The sequence below is a fragment of the Podarcis melisellensis genome, assembly GCF_964234715.1.
Source record: "Podarcis melisellensis genome assembly, chromosome: 9".
In the NCBI taxonomy this organism is placed as follows: Eukaryota; Metazoa; Chordata; class Lepidosauria; order Squamata; family Lacertidae; genus Podarcis; species Podarcis melisellensis.
Genome location: NC_138541.1, coordinates 60,272,737 through 60,296,187, shown reverse-complemented (window position 1 = coordinate 60,296,187; position 23,451 = coordinate 60,272,737). Strand labels below are relative to the sequence as shown.

Sequence of the window (23,451 nt, the reverse complement as noted above, 5' to 3'; positions counted from 1 at the left end):
AGCCTCTGAGTTCTATATATTCTGAACAATGCATCTTTACAACAATAGACTAGCAAGACCAACAACCTCGCTTCAGTTGTTTTTCAGGTCCAGGGCGATGGTATTATTACACAGCATCTCTGTAGCACTTTTCGGTGTACGAAATGTTTTATAATTCACATTTATTACCTCAGAGACTGGTTAGAGGGAAAGATACTGACTTGCCCAAGGCCATTTGAGTAAGCGCTAAATATAAGCAGTGATTTGAAGCTGGTCTCTCAAATCGAGGCCCGGATTTCTCTCCACTCTCTTACAATGGCCCTGTTTATTTCAAAACTCCGGATGGTTTTCCTCTTTGCTGAATCTGTAAATAAGTAATTATTTAGTTTACTTATTAAAGTGATACCACACCCTAACTAGGATGAGAAACCAGCTTTACAGGACAATCCCCTTCTCGCATTTCAAATACCTATAGTGTTGCTACCCACTTTCGCGTATCTTAATGCACAAAACAATATCAGTGTGTCAATCTCAAGGTAGAGATGTTTAAGGTCAGGTAGCTGAGGCAGTATCGGTGTTACTCCAGTATCAGTCTTATTCCATCAGTGGTGTGTGCCACAGTGGTCCATGCACTGGTAGCCTCAAGACATGATTACTGTAACACAATTTATGTGCGGTTGCCCTTGTATTTGATCTGGAAGCTACAAGTACAGTGGTACCTCAGGTTACATACGCTTCAGGTTACATATGCTTCAGGTTACAGACTCCACTAACCCAGAAATAGTGTTTCAGGTTAAGAACTTTGCTTCAGGATGAGAACAGAAATTGTGCTCCAGCGGCACGGCAGCAGCAGGAGGTCCCATTAGCTAAAGTGGTGCTTCAGGTTAAGAACAGTTTCAGGTTAAGTACGGACCTCCGGAACGAATTAAGTACTTAACCTGAGGTACCACTGTACCTCATTCTGTAGTGTAGAATGTAGCAGCCAGACTGCATACGGGAACAGGGAACTGGCAATGTGTTGTCGCTTTTCTGAGAGAGGTGTGCTGGTTGTCAGTTTGCTACCAGGCCAGGTCGAAGGGTCTTGTGGTAAGCCACAAAGACCTACACCACCTGGCCCGGTGCCTCCTTAAACAAGGGCCTCATTAAATCCAGCTACATCGTTGCACTTCTCAATAAAAAGGAGCTGAGCTTTTGGGTATGCAAGAGGGGTCACCAGTAGCGGCCAGTGGTGGGGCAGCGCAGACGGGGACACTCTGACTGATGAGCCCCCAGCACACCAAACTCCATACTGCTCCAGTGCCAGGCAGAGGAGGTGCAAGCGGCTGCCACCACACAGGGAGCAGGAGGCAAAGGAGTTCTGGGGGCTCTCTGCACCTCTCTGGCAGCAGTGGCTTTTTAATGGTGACTCTTCCACTCCCTCCAACCAGGCCCAGCTCCCTTGCACACCAGAGCCCAGAGGAGATATTCTGCCACTGCCCCTCCTTGTCTGCACTGCTTCCTGGGGGCACCCATGTCCTGGATCCCAGGTTTAAAAGGTAAGTGAGGTCCAGGTTCAATTCTATGCCTGGCACATCCAATTAAAAAATCCTGAGTCACAGGATCAAGACCCTGCCAATTCTGCTGCCAATTTGAGTAGAAAATGTTGGGCTACACGAGCCAACAGTCTAATTGGATATGAAGCTACATCACATGTCCCTTTATCAACATAAAAAAGGGGTAAAGGACCCCTGACAGTTAAGTCCAGTCGCAGACGACTCTGAGGTTGCTTTAGGAGGGAACCAGCGTTTGTCCGCAGACAAACTGTCCGCAGTTTTTCTGCATGACTAAGCCACTTCTGGCACAGCAGAACACCCGCTGGAGCTGTACCTATTTATCTACTTGCACTGGCATGCTTTCGAACTGCTAGGTTGGCAAGAGCTGGGACCAAGCAATGGGAGCTCACCCCGTCGTGGGGATTCGAAGCACCGACCTCCTGATTGGGAAGCCCAAGAGGCTCAGTGGTTTAGACCACAGCGCCACCTGCGTCCTTATCAACATACATGTAATAAATAAATACAGAGAAAAGTGACTTCCTGTGTCTTCTACCCTGGTTTATTACGCCATGGTTCCACATAAGGAAAAGGCAGATTATATGAGTCAATAGTTAACTTTTTATTAGCTTCAAATTATTCTAAGGAATTATTTACACAGTTACTGTTGGGCTGTGATCCAGAAACTTCAAAGCTGGGTGTAATGCTGCAGCTTCCTGGTTCTTTGCTATGCATGTGGGAGTCCTGTATAGATGCACAGAGAATGCACATGCAGGGCATTTCCCACCATGGAAGAGAACAAGATGTCCTGCTCATCTTGAGCTTTGGAGCAGGCAATTCAAGCCGAATTTTGTTTTTCTACACTATTTATCTTCATACTTTGCGAACGACAGCTAAATTCAGTGCAAACGGAAACAATTCAAAAACGTGATTCGCAAGTGTTAAACGAAGAATTGCATTTTCTAAAAGGATTAAGAAATAAGATGAAAGGAAAATGCATCACACCACAGTAATCCACTTGAATGTAATGAGCTGTATTCAACATTGCGCTGAGGATAACACTCCATCAGCACAAGGATCTGTCCTTTCCCAATAGAACATTATCTCCCTCTCCTCCCACCATGTGCCCCTTAAATCTTTTCTGGAGGGTTCCCCTCACCCCTCCAGAGCAGATTTGGGGGTAAGCATGGGGTGGAAAGGGAGGGATCTTGTTGCACTAGCACTAATCCTTTGTGCCAATCCTTGCACTATTGCAAATATCGAATACTGCCCAAACTAAATGTCATAGTGAATGTCCAAAATTTGCCATGAAGCCTGACCCAGTCACTGACACACACACACACTGCTGTTTTCAAGTAGCATTCTAGGCAATTTTAAAAAAATAACATTTTATTGGGTTTTATAAACAAGGACCATAGGAATAAATAATACAAATAAATAGGCCAAGGCTTGCCATGTCATTTGTATACCACTAAGATAGCACAATCAATTTGCAGTAATATCTACAACACATGGTTCATGATTGGTGGTTCGTGCATTGGTTTAAACAAAAGCAAAAACAAAGGGGAAACAGGATAGAACCCAGGTAGCATTCAACACCGCAGAGCTAAATGCCTCACCAGGAACCCTTGTGATTGTGCTCAGATTAAGTATGAGTAATAGTCGTTTTCCTCTTATGTTACCAATGAAACAATATAAAGTGTTGGGTATATTGATGCACGTGGGAGGTTGGTTCAAAGTGAAGATAACAATTTAAATTTAGATCGAACGAACTGAGCCAAATGCTGTTGGAGAGGATTTTTTTTTTTCCTGGAATATTGGCATATGTTATGAAATTAAACCACACCAGGATAAAGCCATCTTTCCTGATCTGTCCATGTATCAACCATAGTTTATTTGTTAAACTTTCAAGGAGGGTTGTTTCCCAAACTGTCTTGTACCAATTGTCTATCGCTGTGCCAGAAATGTCTTTCCAGAGTCTGCTTATGTAATGTTTCACTGCTTGTAACAAATGGCTTCTTAATTTTTTATTATGTAAATCCAGATTGTTGTACTGAAATATATTTGATAAAGCTAATTGTTGTTGTTGCGTGATTTTATTAATTTACTGGCATATCAAATTCCAGAAAGGCTGGATTTTTGTACATTCCCACCACATGTGGAGATATCTACCGGAAACGTGATGAGGTGCTAGGATGGATCATTGCCAGTTTCCTAGGGATTAGGTACCACCTATATGAGGGTTTTACGGTTAATTCTCTATCGCTTGCCAGAATAGACTTATAAAGGGGTTTTTGTCCAAAGTCTATTCCATTGATCTGTGTCAAGCTCATAGCCAAAATCACATTAGCATTCTAGGCAACTGAAACAAAATGAAAATTCCGAGGAGCAGGCAATGGAAGGTACACATTGAGTTCCAAGCCTGGGGTGTCATCCATGGCGATAAGTCTTTTGAATGCCAGGCACATGCAGAACCCTACTGATTTTTTAGCACACCACCATATGAGCGCTTGAAAAGTTGTTGTGCCAAATTACCGTAAGTCGTAGTTATGAGCCACTGGCCTTCATAAATCTACCTCTGTGGTGCTTGGGACTCAACACACACAGCAGGTAACTAACTTGGGAGGTGTCATCCCATCAGTAGCAGCAGTGATGGCTTTGGTATTCATCAGACGAGGCCGTTTTTTAAAATAGATTTCTTTATAAGGAGGACTCAAATCCACACTTGTTTATACTAGTGCAAATCTGCTGTAATTCCAGTTACGTGCATGAAATTACCATCAAAATATGGAACGAGTGCTTCAAGGGAGAAACTCCTGTTGCATTCAGCAGGAGCACCTGACACATTTCTTGGTAGCTTTGCATGACTTGATAATCCTGTCCTCAGTTTCACTTATTTTGTGCAACCAGTGGGAGGTGACCTGCATAGAGGAAGACAGAACCATAGCTATAATTAGTGGCATTAATTTTATTGCACCTTATATCTGAGCATAGCTATGTAGCAACAGCACAGCATTATCAATGCAACACCCTAACGAGATGTGTTCTTTGGGCACTGAATGAGAAGGTTGATTAAAAATAATAATAAATAACTATTTATAGCTGCATGACATAAAATCATGCTTTGTTTTAAGAGCGACATATTTCAATAATGCCAGTTGATTGTATGATATATAATCTCTCAGCAGACATCCTTTGTTACAATCATTTTTTTTTACGACGGTGCCAGTGCATAGGTGCAATATTTTTCAAGATTGTGAGTCAGATTTTGCAGGGCTCCGATACCTGCAGAATGGTTTGGTGAACCAATATGCATTGAAAACGTTTGTAGCTTTGAGTTGAAATGTTTTGTAATGACAATATAAGGAAATGATTTACATTTAATAAGGGGAAATATAAAAATAAGATAGAAGGTAAAAAAGTGGTTATAGAAATGCTAAGATTAAAGCAAATATATATGGAAGTCAGGAAGAGGGGTGGGAGGAAGTTGATGCTCTTTTAAGAGTTTATTGATGTATGTATGGATATTGTGATTACAAAAATTGAAAATGTAATAAAAATGATTAAAATAAAAAAAAAGTTTAAGATACATACATAAAGCCTCATGAATTGGTCTGCAAATAAAGCAAATTAACAACTGGTCTTCTAGCTAGGACATTTGTATCATCTGTACAACCTAGGAGCAAGAAACATGCAAATCTGAGCAGCTGGATCTCCATTGTGATTGCGGTTGGAATACCTTGTGTATGAGAAAATGCTGACGCGTTTGTGGCTTTCTCGTTTTGGGAGAAAGACCACTAAAGGCAGGGGGCATGATACAGAATTAGTAACGGTGGTGGAATGGATGCAAAAGTATTTTCCTTCCTCTCATAATACTACAACTCAACAGCGACCCAAGGAAATCAAGAGGCGGTGGATTCCAAGCAGGCGAAAGGAAATACCGTTGACATAGGATTTCACTGCAGGAAACATAACATTTTCTTTTGACATTCTCTCCTCTTCAGGGAGGAAAGGAATTGAGCTGAGAACTCTGGAACTTGGAGCTCCAAGGACAGAAATAACTCAACAGGTTTGGAGGGCTGGGGAAGCAGAAAAGCTCAAGGACCAAGAGGTGCATTCCTCTTCATCAGGTGACGCAGGTGAGAGCTCCAAACCTGAAGGTCACACAGGACCAGCCTACCTAATGGGGCCAGGACTTCCCCCACCACTTGCCTAAGGATGAAACACTGTGATCCGAGGAGTCCTCTATAGAAGACCATCAAATAAGTGAGCTTCTCCCACTCTGCTGCAGATTACTAAAGAAGGCTAGGCCACTTGGAGCAGCAACTTGGAGCACAGCTGTTGTTGTTGTTTAGTCGTGTCTGACCCTTCGTGACCCCATGGACCAAAGCACGCTAGGCACTCCTGTCTTCCACTGCCTCCCGCAGTTTGGTCAAACTCATGCTGGTAGCTTCGAGAACACTATCCAACCATCTCGTCTTCTGTCGTCCCTTTCTCCTTGTGCCCTCCATCTTTCCCAACATCAGGGTCTTTTCCAGGGAGTCTTCTCTTCTCATGAGGTGGCCAAAGTATTAGAGCCTCAGCTTCACGATCTGTCCTTCCAGTGAGCACTCAGGGATTTCCTTAAGAATGGATAGGTTTGTTCTTCTTGCAGTCCATGGGACTCTCAAGAGTCTCCTCCAGCACCATAGGAGCACAGCTAGTGCTATAAAAAGGCTGTAATAACTTCCTCCTTGCTGAAGCATCTTCAGAGCTCTATGTTCTCCAGGGTACAGTCTTGTGTCTATCCCAAACCGCACCTTGTCTTACACCCTAGCTGAGCCTTGCCACACAGCAGAGCAGGATGAAGAAGGAACGAGGAAGTTATGTGGGCTGCATTTCCCCTTAGTTACCCTCCTAGGAAGCTATGTCCTTTGCATACAGGGAAGCTCCCTACTAGGACCTGAATAGAGGAACACAGTTCTGCCTGCATTTTCCAGAGTGCAACATATTTTGTAGTGCTCGTTTTGTTGCTCTTGGTAGCCTTGCATAATGCATCGTTAATGTTCTGATATGAGGAACAGATTAAAAGAGACCAACCTGCTTGTGGCTTTGCGGAAAATTGACTCCAAGCTTGGATCAATATAAGACCAATATGTCCAGAAATTAACCAAAGCAAACCAATCAAGTTGGGTTTTTTGGAGCAGCTGCATGCACTGTGGCTCCTGCATTTAATTAATCACGTGCAGTGAAACAGGATTTGCAAATTATCTGCCACACCTCCTGTGTCGTGTAATAGCAAGCATCACGCAAAACTAATCATCGCAATGCCACATCACTTGGGCCACAAATTCCAAGAGCCTTGCTCTTCTTAAGAGTACTCCTCATTTTCTAAATTAACCCCACTTAAGCATGGTAGTTCAGAGTATGGTTCTGTAATGTCACTTTGGGTTTTGGAATATCCTTGCAACATATAAAACCCAATTACACTACTGATTGAATTAAAGACTATATATGTCAGAATACCAAGGGTAAATATTTGGGCTTCTTTGCTCTGGGGCATCTAGGAGTAGTCAATCTCAAAGACATAACTACATCTATTTTTTCCACTTCTATCAAACCTTTTTTCCACTTCTATCAAACCTTCTAGCTTATCAAATCTATAGTTATATATATGGTCTCCCCCACTTTAACCTCCCAGCAATCCTGTAAGCTAAATTGAGCTAAAAGACTCATAGTTACTGGGTATTTGAACACAGATCTCCCAGTCCTACTCTTAACACACTAACCCCTGTACACTACATTGGCTACCCAAAGATAAAAATGGGATTTACCTTTTATAATCACCCTGTACACATTGGGAATAAAACAAAAGTAGGCACAGAAAACTACACTGGTAAATCACTATGCCTAGTGGTTCTGCCAGGGAGAGAATACAAACAACATTGACTAAAGGTTACAAGTAGATTTCCCAAATCAGAACCATTTCTCTGTGCATGTTTTGAACTTTGCCCTCAAAATCAAGTTGAGCTGAAGTCACATGTTGTTGAACCATCCACATAGCTGGGAAGCATTTAGATAGCTATCATAAGGTGAATGCAAAATGCCGTTAAAAACTCTCTGTAAAAAAAGAAATCAGGCAAACCTACCCTATGACTGGAATAAATTATTTTTCTGTGTTCTTTCTTTTTGAAATAGTGAAGTGGTAACCGCAGATACAGTACAAATCAAGATTAGGAAGTCACAAAATCTAAATATTCCTAATTTATAACCTTCCATGTTATAGGGAAGAAGCAATGGCATCATTTCTGACATCACTGTTCCACATGGGAAATGACAATTGGCTTTCGTGAATTCTCCCACTGATCAACCAATATTAGGAGTGGACTACATGTTCTGTCGGAATTATTCATTTTATTCATTTAAAACATACCCTGCCCGTCCACAGAATGAGCTACAAAGCAGTTTACATCGCAACAAGACCCAAGCATGGCATAATAACAAAATGACAGGACAGAACAACGATAAACTAATCTTCAAGTTCCTTTACACCAGGAGTGGCGATTTATGAGCACAACACCCAATGGGGAGGAAAGAGAAGATACATAGCTGAGCATCCGATACACATCTCCCTGGGCAGAATGACTGCAGAGAGCTCACATAGCCTTCCTGCAGAAGCGGATTTAGGGCAGCGCGACCGGTTCCTCCACACTGGGTGTCGAGCCCAGGGGGTGGTGCTGGGCACCGCAACTATGACATGATGAATTGAGCAGAATACAAGGTTAGAGGTGGTGAGGAGAACTGAATTTTGGCCTTGCACAGGGTGCTGCTGACATCTGAAAGACCAAAGTCTGCCTCTGTTTCCCCGGACAAGGGTTCATGACCCATCCAGGGAGTATTTTGCCCAGCAGACACAGCCTGGACTCAAAAAGGCATCCACAGATGCTGAAAGCAGCAACTGGCAAAGGTTCCCTTAGGAGATGGGAGCTCAAGACCCACAAGGAGAAAGGGATGAATGTGGTCCATTCGTGTTTGGGATGGCTGGGGGAAATGAGATGGCAAGAGGTTAAAAAAAGGGGGAGGGGGAGCTCCCAGGATGTTTGTTTTTGCTCATTCATCCTCACGCCCATCTCTCCCTTTCCTCTTCACCCCAAATTGACCGTCACGTACACTCTGGCAGCAGCACCTACCCCTTGTGAACTTCTGAAGGCCTACCTTCTCAAATTAAAACAGTTCTAGAGTGTGCAGAAAAGGAAGAGGCACTCCCATCCAACTTCTGTGTCCAGCAGAAGCCAATGTTCCCATAAATCGAAGGAATGTAAGCTACGTTGTTATGTGCTGTCGTTCCCCCCCACCACCTGCCGTGCCCGCCCCCAGCTTTGCCAGTGAAGTGCTAGGGTGAAGCTATGAGAATCTCCCCTGGGAGGAAATTTCGCAACACAGGAATAACTTCTGATAAGACCCTATCTTATGGAACCACTTGCCTAAACCTCTGGTGGATATGCATATGAAACAGAGCCTCTGAAGATTATCAGAATGAAAGAACAGGCTGATGTGAGAAAGGGCAATGCAGAACAAACTGCACACCTACTCTCAAATAATATCATCCCCCCAATAACCACAGCCCAGACTTGTTCAGAAACTCAACTGCTATCCCAAGACTGTAACGACAGGAGAAACAGAGCTGAATATTGCAAACATGTTGGATGTCACCACACCCCAGATTTTCAGCTGCTCCAGAGATTTAACGTTAATGTTAAATAGCACATGGGGCAAGATGGGACCTTGCAGCAACCTGCAAGCCAGCGGCCATGGGGTGAAGCAGCAGAAAGCACAGAACCGCACTATGGTGCCCCTTACTCCCATTTGAGCAAGGCAGCCCGGGAGGATACAATTTCTATCAGGTTCCAATGGCTCTGAGAAGTCCAGGAGAGTCAATGATGTTATTGGAGCACACTGTGATTTACTTGATGGTGCTCTTGGAGTGCTCTAAAGCTCAATGGTTATTTTCTGGAATCGGAACTTTAAAGTCTAATGGAGTGACTTGAACACACATTCTCTGTCTTGGAACAGATGCTTGAACCACCACACTTTAGAAGGCATGGGTCTTCATCTTCAGACATCCTGACCTAGAACTTGCCCCTAGCACACGGAGTAAAAGACCCTAGCTTACATGCCGTGCAGCTTTGAAGGAGCTGGTTGTTCTCAGATGTGACATTTGGCGACTTCTTCATACAGGCAACTGGCTGGGGTGGTAGCCAGTCAGTAACGCAAAGGTGGTGAATCCGGCTTGCCAAATGTCACTGGGAAACCTCAGGCAGCCCAGACTATTGGCCATTCTGGCTGGGGCTGATAAGTGGAAGACCATGGGATCCCCAACTCTGCCACAGCGCGATGGTTGGGAGCACCGCCTTGCCACAGGTTGGGGGCTATGCTGCAAACTTTCCAAGCGGCCAACACATCCCCACAGAGAAGAATTATGCAATGGGGCTGGCCCCACTGCCGGCAGCTGCTTATGGGGCAGCACCCATTTATTACCCAGCAAGCCCACAACTTCTGCACACTCAATTTGTGCGTGTTCAGCTTTGGCATAAAAACAAAACAAACAAGGGGTCGGGCATCTGGGAAAAGACACTTTGGCAATCCCAGCCTCCACTGCACCCAGGGTATTTTGACTACACGCGACCTCGGCTTTGGACGCGATCCCTGGCTTGCTGCGTTTTAAGTCAGAAGCGGAAGTGCCACGTAGATGGCCTGTCCTAAAACGCCCCAAGCTGCCCCAGCTGAGCCCTGACTAAACCAGGACAACAACCCCTCATTCAGGCCCGGGGCCCTAACCAAGCCACGCGCGAAGCCGGCGCCGTCCACTCTGGGCTTCGTGCCCGAGACAATTGAGGCCTCGTCCTCCTCCTCCCTCCTCCTCTGTCAGCGAGCGAGCACCTCCCTTCCTTCCCTTCGGGCCTTTCTTTTGGGGTGGGGTCGCTGCTGCTGCTGCTTTTGGCCGCGGCAGGTTCGCTCGCAGGGAGGGCGGGCGCGCGCGCTAGGGCGCGTTGCGTGCGTTCCCTGCCGAGCCGGGTGCCAGAGGCGCACACGCCTCTTGGCCCCGGCGAGGGACGAGGAAGAGACGGGGAAGGGAAGGGAAGGGAGCGGGCGGGCGAAGCGCGCCGCAGCTGGAAGGGCGAGTTTGTCAGCGGGGCGGCTCCCGCTCTCTCTCTCTCGGAGGGAGGGAGGGGGGTAATTAGGGGCCAACTTGTGCGAGGCGCCGCCTTCTCGTATCTGCCTCCCGGGGGAAGGGAAGAGTCGGTGCGCGCCCGACTTGTTTGTGCGCCAGGGAGGGAGGGAGGGAGGCGGAGTGCCAGCGAGCGCCTCGCCTCGCCCCGACCCCTGACTCGGGTTGCGGTGCGCCGAGGCCTCCGCCCCAGCGCGGCGGAGAGGGGACACGCCCGGCCTGCCTCGCCCGCCTCGCCCGCCTGGCTGGCTGAGTGATTCGCGCGCCCCTCCCTGACCCTCCCTCCTGCCCGCCCTCTTAGCTACCCCGCCGGCCAAGGGAGCCTGGCAGAGCGAGCGGCGCCGGCGTCATGTGACAGCGCTGCCTAGTGCCAGGAGCCTGCCTTGGAGCTTGCTGGGGGGAAGAAGAAGAGGAGAGAGACGGAGCAGAAGGCGAGGGCAGAGGCGCGACGGGCTGACAGACGGACGCGCCGCCGACGGACTAAGCGCCCCTGCGGCCAAGCGGCAGAGAGAGAGAGAAACCCCCGGGTTTCCCCCTCGAGGGCGGAAAAAGAGAGGGAAGGAGGGTTTTTCCCGCTAGCAGCCAGAACGACAACAGCACCGCCGACCCAAGCAGCAAACTTCTTGCGGTGGTGGCGTCGTCGCCTCGGTTTCTTGGACAAGTTAAGAGAGGGGAGAAAAGTAAGTCGCGCGAAGGGAAGGGGAGGAGGCAAAGGTGGCGGCGGCGGCTCTGAGGAAAGCGACGTGTCTGGTGGTGGCCGAGAGGTGTCTGGGAGAAGGGATGGGGAAGCGGGGAGGCCGGAGGGAAGGTGCTCCTCAAGCGAGGGGGGAAATGGAGAGGCTCCTGGGCGCGCGCTCTTGCTTGGCGAAGCGGGGGCGCCCGCGCCGGCCCGGCCATTGGACTTGGGGGCGCTTCGGCCAGAGTGTTTGTGCAGCTGCAAAAGTTGTGGGGCGGCGGGGGGTGGTGGTCCTGGGATCTGTCTCCATGACCCACCCCCCGGGGGTGGGGGGGGGAGAGGCGCTTTGCCATTTGGAGTCGCCGCTGCCCCGTGAGCTGAAGGAACGCCGCAGCTTTGGCGTTCCCGTGTGTTTTCCCGATCTGCGGTGGATGCGTGTCTGTGTGTCTCCCCCTTGCTTTTCTGTTCCCCGTCTTCTGAAACACGAACCGTTCCTCCTGTCATTTGGAGCTGCTGGGGAGGAGAGCCGTCGAACAAAGATCCCATCTGCCGCAGCTTTCCTGAGGGGCTTTTTAAAAAAGAAAACACCTGGAGCTGCTGGATTGCTTTCTTTCGACAAGAGTTCGCCGCTAACTAGACTCGGGATACTTTTCTTCTCCCTCCCAAGTGGGAAAGGACGTTGCTCCATGTCTCTTTGCGTTCCTTAACGTTATTTCGGGCTTCGCTGCATAGGATGCTCAAAACAAAACGGCAGCCCTGCATCATAACATCCTTGGAGAACTGCCATTTAAATAATTAAGGTGTCAGTTGACCAGGGGGTTGCTGCTTTTGTTATCTCTTCATAGGAGCAAGAAAGGGAAAATGAGAAGCATATATCAAGATGTGTGAATTACGTCCGTTTCTAGACACTACATACCAAGCTAGAGAAGAGAACATAATTGTATAGCTTTTTTTGGTTCTGTACTTAGTCAAGTAACATTGATATGCAATGCGAGTTCTCTTAAGGTTCTACTGTTTAGAGGTTGTCCCCCCCACCACCCGAAAAGAAGGGGATAAATCTATTTCAATCACCAGTCTAGTTGCTGTTTGGGGAAGAAAACTTAATGTGCACAACGTAAGTTTGAACATGAAGTCTGTTGCTTTTTTTTCTATTACATGCTTGTCTTGACATGGAGATGTCATGTGTATTTTCAGTTGATTTACAACAAGAATAATTGCTTTGCTGAATAACTGCATTGAGCAGCCTGTCCATGTTTTATCTTCAATGGCTCACAGAGAGCAGCGTATACCCATATTATTGTTCTTTTAAAAAAACACATTCACACACTTTCCAAAGTCATCTAGGTTCTGGCGATAATTTTTTTTAAGAGAGTCTTGTGCATGACTTCAAGTGTGAATAATTGAAAGGGACACCAGCACTTGGCTTCTTTCCTTCCTGAAAGTTGCTTTCTTTGTGCTTAAAACATTACTGCTTATCTTGGATGTTTGTATTAATTTCCATATGGAACATAACTTTAGCCCCAGTTTTTATTTAGGAAATTGTGCTAAAATTCACCAGACAACTCACTTCGATTTAGATTAACATTTAGCTTTCTTCTTACTGCAGCAATTCATAAACTCTCACTTTGTCAATTTTTATTCTTATGCTGAGTTGTCTCTCAACTGAAGTGTGTGTGTGTGTGTGTGTGTGTGTGTGTGTGCGTGTGTGTGCAGCATCTCTTGCACAGTTGTGTGTGTGGCAGGAAGTGCCACAGTTCACAGGGCTCACCTTTGTCTGGTGGTTGGAGAAATCGGAACCTTGCATAGATGCAGTACTTTGAAACATTTTGAGTCCACAAAAGTGTTATTTTCTATAAAAGGCAAAAAAATTGCGGTGTAACTTTTTTCCCATAGTTTTGAGAACTTTTCCCATAGGTTGCCTAATGAGTTGCTTGCATGATCCAGACTTGGGTTTGGTTAAGATCAACAATTTGACCTAGGAATAATGTACATCAAGCTAACTTTGGCCGCTAGGCTTTAAAATGTGTTGGTCAGTTTTGTAATATGAATGCTTTCAGATAAACTCTTCTCCAATTCCCTTCCCTCACCAAAGCAAAGGTATCTAGGCAGACTTTTTACTTTGACTGAATTTTATACTGATAAACAAAAAAGCAAGATAATATCTGAGAATGACAGTTGTGTAGTATGATAAATATTATTATTATTAATAATAATAATAGAAGACCTGGTTGTAAGTGTGCCCTACTATTCTGCCTTCCTGTTTTTGCAAACACCAAAGTTATTATAAACTAGTAACATTCACAGAATGTTATTTCTTTGGCGGAGGGGGCAGACTTGTGCCACCCTAAGGCTGTAATTCTATGTGCACACTCACTTTGGAGAAAACCCCATTGATGTCAGTGGTACTTCTGAGTAAACATTATAGAATTGCACAGTAAATAGAGTTTGTGCCTATTTCTGAAGAAAATTTGAAAACTGATGTTCTGATTAGAAAATGCATGTCTTTTAGGAGCAACCATATCCAACCATGGGTCCAAACAGAGACTAGACTAGTGTTAAGAGGAATCTGTAGCAGCAAGTTTAGTGATTGAGACTCAAATCTGCACAACTTGGTTGTTATGATGCTTGTCAAGAGAATATAGGACATCCTTATTCTGCCCTTGCATCAGGCATAGTAGACGGCTACATGACCTGTTCTACTGATCTAGTTCATAATATGTGAAATATGAATGCCATATAAAGTAGTATAATATGTAGAAATCAACCAGATATAAAATGGGCAACTGGTATTTTTCTGGAGGTTTTTGTGGCCCATCTGCGGGTCCATAGCTATCATGATGGGAGCAAGCCTTGGACACTTATGGTTCCCCTCTCCCCTTTGCTCCCCCCAACTCCAAGAGGAGTTGGAAGTTTTTGCTTTTGATTAACTGCATTTTAGCATCACATCCAGATCTTCTAATGTGATTAAACTGTGCTTTATTTTCTTTCAAACAAAGACAGTTTCATAACCCATGGTTTGAAGTTGGTTTGTTTCAAACAAACCATGGTTAAATTTAAACCACCATTTGTTCGATCGGTCTCAACTTGTCATTTAAATGGAACCAGCATCCAGGACTTTCTGACTCTTCATTCTTGTCATTATTGAGCCATGGTTTATTGAGATATCCAAATAAGCTCGCCGTATGTCCTGGTGTTTTCGTCTTACAATGATCTGGCTCATGCAACATGCTAAACTTAGTGCAACTGTATGCCACTTAGTGCAACCACCACTTTGATCCTCCCTGGTTGTTTGCTGCTGAGCTAAGCCATGGTTTGCCTTAGCGTCTCATTAAAACATGGGCTCGTGACCAAGCTCTCATAGGCAAACCATGAGCCATAAACCATAGGACAAACCTTAATTACAGCTCCTGGTTTGTCTGGAGGGAACTAAACTATGAGTCTGGCTTCAGCTGACACGCTGAGCCAAGACATGGGTTAGCACAGCAGGAGAAAAACCAGGGTAGCAAAAGTGGCCTCACTCTGCAGCCTACAGAGCCATGGTACGCAGTGACTTGAGCTTGCATGTCATTCAAACCAGGCTCCTGTCTGGTGCATCAACTTTTATTTTCAATAAATTTTAGGCACTATTACTGGAGCTCCAGATTGTTTGTAGTTGTCTCTCATACTAAGGAGATATTGTACAAGTAGAGAAAGGAGGCTAGAAAGTGCAATAAAATAATGGCTGTTTTGGTTTTGGGGGAGGGGGATACTTTATTGGGAGCAAGAGTCCACCTCCACCCTTGATAACAAAGTTTGTGTTTGCATTTCAGAATTTTTTTTTAAAAAAGGAGAATGCATGGGAAGTCCAGAGTTAATTATTCCGAGCTGTCTGGAAAGGGTGGGTGCGAAGGAAATTGCATGTTGTGGTCAGCGTTTGAAACTCCCATTTTTCTAGGGGCATTTTGCAATAGGGAATTTCATTAACGCAAGCAGTTTCTGAGCTTTGGGAGCTGTACTGCGCCTAAGATTTCAGATTAAAACTCCCACTGCTGGAGCGAAAGGAGGACCTTTTTCTGCCTCTCCACTTCCAGCCACTCTCTGAGGACTGGAGAAGGGACCCTCAGAAGAATATTAGGGGGGCGGGAAGGGGAAGTATGGCTTTGTTGGTTTGCAGCCTTCAGGTGAGGACTAGACCATGTGAAAAAGGAATGTGAGATTTTAGCTGCAGTTCATTCATTTTCAACCTTGTATTCTTCTTTTAGACATTCGGTTGCGGCACCCATAACCTAGGTTTAAGGTGCCATTTAGCTCCCAGCTTTCATATCTCAGTGGTTATATTGTCCCATATAGATATTAGCCTGCTGTTTGTCAAGGGCAGGTCTGCGATATAGAGACAGGTTGTTTTTTTCACACCCAGAGAACCAAGCACTTTACAAGTTACACCCACTTTGCTTGCTTGCTTGTTTGTTTGTTTGTTTGTGAAATCCCAGCTGCACATGAATATCGGGGTCAGGGAAGGCCACCCAAATGTTTCTCTGTGCTTTCTTTCCAGCCCAGCCAGCAGAGCTGTTTCCTGTTCTTTGTTTCAAGGCTGGAGTTTGCGTCATACATTCCAAGTAGCATATGTGTGCTCTTTCCTGTTTCGGGCTGTTTTCTGGTAGATCAGTAGCCCAGCCACAACCCCTTGTCACTGCCCTACAACTCCCATTCTCCACCCAGCGAATTATCATGTCTCTACACACTCAGCGATTGCCTAAGCAGCCTGTGTTATGTCACAAGGAGCCTGTGTTAGCATTTAAACTCCCACATTCTGTGCCACAGCGCGCAATTAAGGATACTTGCTGGGAGTGGGGAGGTACAGGTTTTTGAGACTTCAGAAGGGGAGGGAAGCAGTGGTGTGAATTGGAAGTAGTTTCACTGAAATCCTTGAATGTTAAAAGTTTTTCTTTTTTTAAAAAAAAAAGCAGACCACTCACTAATGCATGTAAATTTAACATCTGTTCTGGAAGGTTTTTTTTTCTAGGAAACATCATAGTTTTGGTTAAGCTTTACCTTTCCATGGTGGTGATAAAAATGGTACTTAAAATATGTAAAATACATTCAAGTGATCAAAGCCTTTCACATTCATCATTTTAGGCATGATGGGGGAAACCTAACCCCTACCCAAAGCAAAATGTTTCATAGAATTGGGAAATTAATAGTGCTTGGAAGCACACTATATTTTAACTCCATAATTTAACTTCTGCCACAAGGCAGTGTGTCATCTTCCCAAACCACTCGTGGAAAATGACTGTCCAGCATTTTCACTTAAAACCCTAGTAAAACAGATCTCTGTGCACATCATGGAAGTGTTCCTAATCTGCATGTGAAGCAGGGAATTACAATTTCTCTTTGCAATGCGAAAAACTAAGCATTCTTCGTTTGAACGAAATAATGTATCCGATTGTGAATCAAGGATGCATTCACAAGGGAAAGAGGGAGAAAGAAAATGTTCCAAGAGGAAGTTCAGAAAGAGAACTTTGACCATCTGTACTATTATTATTATTGGGATTTACTACTGATGGATCGTTTCACAGCTAACTAGTATTCTGTATTTACCCAGATAAGGAGGTTTGTGCATGGAAGTAGGCTTTTTGCATGCCTAGCATTTGCTGGAATGGGGGCCATTGATGTAAATTAGATATACATCTGGATGCAGATGTTAACTACCTGCATGATACTACTTTCAGCAGGATGCTCATTTAGCTGCACATCTGCAACCACATTCTGGTGCAACTGGTCATGCAAAATGACATGTCATAAGATCTGGATTGGGGCTTATATGGCACAATTAGCCGAAGTTAAATATTCCCTCAGTTCCATTAATTCCAAGCAAGCATTGCCCACTCTTTCCAACTGAGATCAATGTGGGAAATTTAGTAACTTTAGGTTGTTGTGCCCATTCTTCTTAGAGATACACTTATGGTATTTTGCATTTTCTTCTTCTCAGAAGTATGGATTTCACAAACTTATTTGTGTATATAACAGAAGCTAATCTTTTGGTAAGTTTTTATTTGCAAAAAGGAAAAAAACCCTGCTTTCCTGCAAATACGTTAGATTTCTGATTGGGTTAATATTAAAATTGTGCATCATGTTAATAAAGACCAACAAAATCATCAGCTGAAATGCTGTACCTTACAAGCTGTCAGAGCAGCTCTAAGTTTAAAAAGGGAATGTCTGCTTAGTACTGTATATTCTATACAGTGGTACCTCAGGTTACATACACTTCAGGTTACATACGCTTCAGGTTACAGACTCTGCTAACCCAGAAATAGTGCTTCAGGATAAGAACTTTGCTTCAGGATGAGAACAGAAATCGTGGAGCGGCAGCAGGAGGAGGCCCCATTAGCTAAAGTGGTGCTTCAGGTTAAGTACGGACCTCCAGAATGAATTAAGTACTTAACCCGAGGTACCACTGTACTTCCTCTGTGTTAAGGATTGGAATACTAGACTGTAAGCCCTCTGCAAATTCAAAAAAGACATGTACTTTAGTCTCCTAGGATCATACCAATTCATGTAGATGGAGGTTACCTATTTAAATACACCTTCCTGCACTCTCCCCTTTTTAAAAAGAACCTGCTGCTCATTTTCTATGAGCATATTAAGGAGAAGGGTATGCTAAAAATACTTCGTCCCCCATGTGATAAGCTTTCTATAGGCAAATAAATTTGAGGCAGATAAGCAATGAAGCCTGTGACTCTCGCCTGAATTCTATGCAGGGGTAGCCAATCTGGTGCTTCCCAGATCTTTTGGATTTCACCTTCAGCTAACATGGACATTGGTCAGGGATGATGGGAGTTGAGATACGCAACATCTGGACAGCACTATGTTGGCTACACCTGACTAGTTCCTTCCATAGTGTGGATACTGGTCAGGGAACCAGTTTAGAGTTTAGAAATTTGAAGGCTATCGCCTTGCTTCACTATTTTAATCCAGTTAATCAACCATGATATTGGGAAGTAGCTAATTTTGTATATGCTTTAGTCAGGCATAACATAGTGGGTCGTTTTAATGATCACATATGAACCTAGTCCATCCTTTGATATTACACTGCCATTGCCTTTTCTTTTTTAAAATAAAAATAACTGGACTTTTGTATATTTATTTATTAGGACCATTCTTCACAGTGAACTAAAATCAGGTATTTGAAGCTAATGTTTGGAAGTATAGGTGATTTTGCAATTCATTGTAAGTCAAAGATACATAATTTCTGAGACATACTTTATAATTAAGTCATATATTTTGGAAAGACAGATTATTGTAATAGCCAATGCTTCTAACCAGCAGGAAACTCTTCTGTGTAGCCGGCATTAAAGTTTTGTGTTTTCATTTCAAGGTTTATTGCTTCCAATTCATAATTTGACATTTGGCAGGGTTAAGGAACAAATTTAACTCTTGCCTGTATTAAGGCTCCATCTAGTGCCGGGGCTTCCTTATAGGGTTTTTAATAACAGTTGTTGATGTATTCCAAGGGTAGCTATCCTAACAGTTATGTAAGCCAAACAGAACGCTAGAAGTGCTGCATATTTTAAATACTAAGGTTAGCCATAATGGAAATTATGTGTGTGTGACTGTCTGGTACATGCGGTGAGCATGTAGTTTAAAAGCCTTGGCACATCAGAGAATGACCAAATTGCTTCTCTGAAGAGAGGCACACAAAAAAGCTTATTTAATCGTTTTTCCATACCCATCATCTTTCTTCCTCCTCTTCCCTGGTTTGATTTTTCGCAATTCACATGTAATGTTCCCTTCTGATTTTCCCATCTTGCTCAGATCCAAAAGTCCAAACTCCCATAAATGTTTTCACATATTGTTGCGATAGACATACACTTATCCTCTGTTAAGATCATATGAGTGGTCGTGGGACTGTGAGCTCCCAATCTCCAGCCCTTCCCATTTACAGCAATTTTTCCTCCTCCTGTCTCCTTAACCACAAGGGTTATATTGATATGTTGGCCATAGTGGTGGCAGCTTTGCACTGGAGCTGGCTGGGCAAAGGGGACACAGTGTACCAAGAGACCAGCTAGCAGCAGGTGGAGCCACAGGTCACCTTAGGCAGAGCATACTTGACTCCAGAGGCACACACGTACCGTCATACCTCCGGTTAATATGCTTCAGGTGGAGCGTTTTCGGGTTACGCTCCGCGGCGACCCGGAAGCAATGGAACACGTTATTTCCAGGTTTCGCCACTCGCGTATGCGCAGGCGCTCAAAATGACGTCAATCGCAGAAGGGGGAAATCGCGACCCACAGTCGTGGGTTGTGTTCTACTCAGGATACGAATGGGGCTCCGGAATGGATCCCGTTCGCATCCAGAGGTACCACTGTATACACGTGACACAGACAACAGTGTTTAAGTGGTGGTGGAGAGGAAGAGAAAAACTAGGGACTGGGTGATGAGAGAGATGGTGAGGCTAGATTACCAGTGGAGGAGGAGAGCAGCACTGGATTTAGGGGTTGTGCGGGTGGTTCCCCCAAACTGGGCATCAAGACGAAGGGGTGTGATGATAATAATAATAATAATAATAATAATAATAATAATAATAATAATATGCCTATATTGATTCAGGTACCTACTGGGAAGAACCCTAAAAAAGCAACCATACCCAAAGGAATTCTTGTGAAAATAAGAAATATTTGCGTGGAGGGGGCACCAAATTTTGACCTTGCTCGGGGCGCCATCACCAAAGTCTGCCACTGGGGAGGGCAAAGTGTCAAGGAGGTGTCAGAGGCAGAAATATCAAGACTGGGCGGTGGGCTGAGCTTTTCTGAGCTACGAGAAAGGAAATCTGTGCCTTTTGGAACTTTTCAGTTCTCTCCCCTCCCTTTGACTTGCCTATTCCTCCAGCTGCTCTCAAGGCAGCCTTTTGGCTACGCTCCTGTCTCTTTAACCGCAGCACCAGCAATGTGATTGGTTGAAAGCACCTTGAATTAGTTCTGATTGGGCCAGGGACACCATTCTGAGTAAACATGGGGTGGGGCTGGGGTGTGTGAATATTTTGAATTGCTTGCAGTGGATTGGTTGTGAGTATTGGGTGAAACAAACCAGTTTATGCAGATTGCAGCGAATACCTGTGCATGTAACTGTGTCGTGTTTGGCTAGGAAAGAAGGCTGCTTTGAGGGCTGGTGGGCCTTGTCACCCAACCTGAATGCCTTTTTTTCTATAGCAATTTGCTTGCTGTGGGTGGGTGGGGAGCTGGTTTTTCCTCCTCCTGGAGAGTTACAGGGTTGGGCCAGGCCACAAAAATGCAGAAAGCAGGAAAACAGGCAGGGGGAGAGGGAGGGGGAGAGTGGGCTCAAACTGTGCAGGGAAAGTTCAGGACTGGGGGCTGTTGGTGGTGACAGCTTCTTTTGCCCTTATATTGATAAAAACCCTTACTGACTTAAACTAAACCAGGGTTACTGCTTAAACAGGGTTCAAAACCACCTTTAAGTCTGGTTTCAAATCCTGGCTAATGTATAGTTCAGTTAAGAGGGGAGGGGGAAATTTGCTTCCGAGAAGGGGGACTACACATATGATGCCTAAGGGCCAGGCCCTACAATGATTTATTAAGCATGGTTTAATAGGCATGCCTTAGTGTCTAGAAGAGCGACTGGTTGATTGTTGTTGTTTTTTAGGGGGTAGAAATCCTGGTTGGGACTCAAAGAGCTATCTGTTAGGCCTGCCTACTGGGATTTGTATTAGGGACGTGGGTAGCGCTGTGGGTTAAACCACAGAGCCTAGGACTTGTCGATCAGAAGGTCGGCGGTTGGAATCCCCGCAACGGGGTGAGCTGCTGTTGCTCAGTCCCTTCTCCTGCCAACCTAGCAGTTCGAAAGCACGTCAAAGTGCAAGTAGATAAATAGGTACCGCTCCGGCGGGAAAGTAAACGGCGTTTCCGTGTGCTGCTCTGGTTCGCCAGAAGCGGCTTTGTCATGCTGGCCACATGACCTGGAAGCTGTATGCTGGCTCCCTCAGCCAATAAAGCGAGATGAGCGCCGCAACCCCAGAGTCGGTCACGACTGGATCTAATAGTCAGGGGTCCCTTTATCTTTACGTACTGGGATTTGTAATTTTATTATACGATATGATATATGGCTGGGTATCAAAGATCCCCAATTTGGAAGCCGAATAGGGCCATCAAAAAATACCATAGGGATTTGTGCACGCTTGGGGGGACTCTTCCTCCAAGTGTTTTGTAAATTAAAAGGAGGAGGACAGGAAAGGGAGGAAAGAAAGGAGTCCCTGCATTGCAGGTGGTCCATTCCAGCTCTACAAATCTATGATGCTTAAGTGACCTGCTTAGGTTGCTGACTTCTCCTAGTCTCCACAAGGTGAGTAGAGGGTCAATGGGATGTATATCACAGGGTTTAAAACCTGCCCCTCTCTTCTTTCGTACACTCCAGAAACTTCCACCCCACTCCACTGGGCTGGGGAAAGTATTCTGACGAATGTTGTGGGAAAGGCGTCTTTTCCTTTTCTTCCTCCTCACGGGCCTGTCCCAAGACCTGAATATCATTCATTGCAAGGCTCCCTTTCCAGGTGGTCTGAATCCTTGAACAGAAGCACTCCTGTTATGGGCTGGGTGTTATACCCTTCAAGTCGCTGCAGCTAGATTGTGCACATCTCCTGTGTTTTTGTCCTTATTTTATTATTATTTTTGGAAAAAGTTGAGTCTTTAAAAAAGCTGCTCTTTCACTTCTGCTTGGAAAGGAAAGACTGTCATGCCATTATATATACCTCACTTGTTTTCAGAAGCCTGCTCTTTCTTCTTGCTCAACTTTGTGTCTCTGTTTCTCTGAAAGAAGTCGCTGAGACAGGAAGGCAGATAAGGGTCTGCTCTGATAAGGGAGCACATTGTCCCATGGCAGGAGGCACTCGGTGAAGTTTAGTTAGATGTAAAAATGGGGGCGATAGCAATTGCACTGGCTTGTTTTAGTGGAAACTGCTAAATCATAGTAGAATTAATAACTAGTATAGCCAGGCATCGGAGTGTGACTGTATCACAACTTCATTACATTCTTTACCATACCATTCCTGTATACGGCTAGCAGATTTGTATTCGTAAGGCTAAAAGTTGTTTCGCATAAAATAGAATACAGGCTTGTGGGGTCTTCGTGAAACGTTTTCCTGTTGCAGACTAAAGTCCTCTGTGATTTCCTGCTTTTTCTCCCAATTTCTCAGATTTTATTTTTTGTGCCTGCAATTTATACTGGGTATATTAATCAACTAAAGCTTTAGTTGATTCATCAGTCAGAGCCAAACATAATCAGCAGGGCCAATCCATTGAGGAACACGTTCATATTTTGTGAGTCTTCTTTTGCTATTGGTGTGGAAAAGAAATTCTAATAGCTATCTAACATGGTAGCTTTTGCTTGTTACTACTCTGTTAAGTAAGGGACGCGGGTGGCGCTGTGGGTAAAACCTCAGTGCCTAGGACTTGCCAATCGTATGGTCGGCGGTTCGAATCCCGGCGGCTGGGTGAGCTCCCATCTTTTGGTCCCAGCTCCTGCCCACCTAGCAGTTCGAAAGCACCCCTAAGTGCAAGTAGATAAATAGGTACCGCTTTATAGCGGGAAGGTAAACGGCGTTTCCGTGTGCTGCGCTGGTCTGGCTCGCCAGAGCAGCTTTGTCACGCTGGCCACGTGACCTGGAAGTGTCTTCGGACAGCGCTGCCCCCCGGCCTCTTAAGTGAGATGAGCGCACAACCCTAGAGTCGGACACGACTGGCCCGCACGGGCAGGGGTACCTTTACCTTACTTTGTTAAGTAGCTTGCAAAGACACATATTCTGTGGTTTTGGTAATATGAAGAGTTCTTTCGTCTATTAAACAGTCATTCAGTGTCAATTTTCTTTTTGTTGTTGTTGTTGTTGATGATGATGATGATTCACAACCCTATTTCCCTCATCATAGACCCAGTTATTTTACTCTTCATTTCCACCCTGTACTGATTCAATAACTATTTGATACAAATGTGAAGTTTAATATAGTTAACTGTTAAGATTTGAGTGAAAACAGCAGCATCGTAGCACGTGCTGAAGACCCAAGTTACAAAGAAAA

General features: G+C 44.9%; 1 protein-coding gene across 2 annotated transcripts in view; it reads left to right on the top strand.

Annotated features, from left to right (window-relative positions):
• Positions 1-11,033: 11,033 nt before the first annotated feature.
• KLF3 (KLF transcription factor 3) overlaps positions 11,034-23,451 on the top strand; it is a 43,674-nt gene continuing 31,256 nt past the window's right edge. The window contains exon 1 of one of the 2 annotated variants that reach the window (XM_081924598.1): positions 11,034-11,396. The gene's annotated coding sequence lies outside the window, so the exon portion shown is untranslated. Of the gene's footprint in view, positions 11,397-17,393; positions 17,413-23,451 lie in introns of those variants that run through there. The other variant, XM_081924599.1, reaches the window with a different exon arrangement.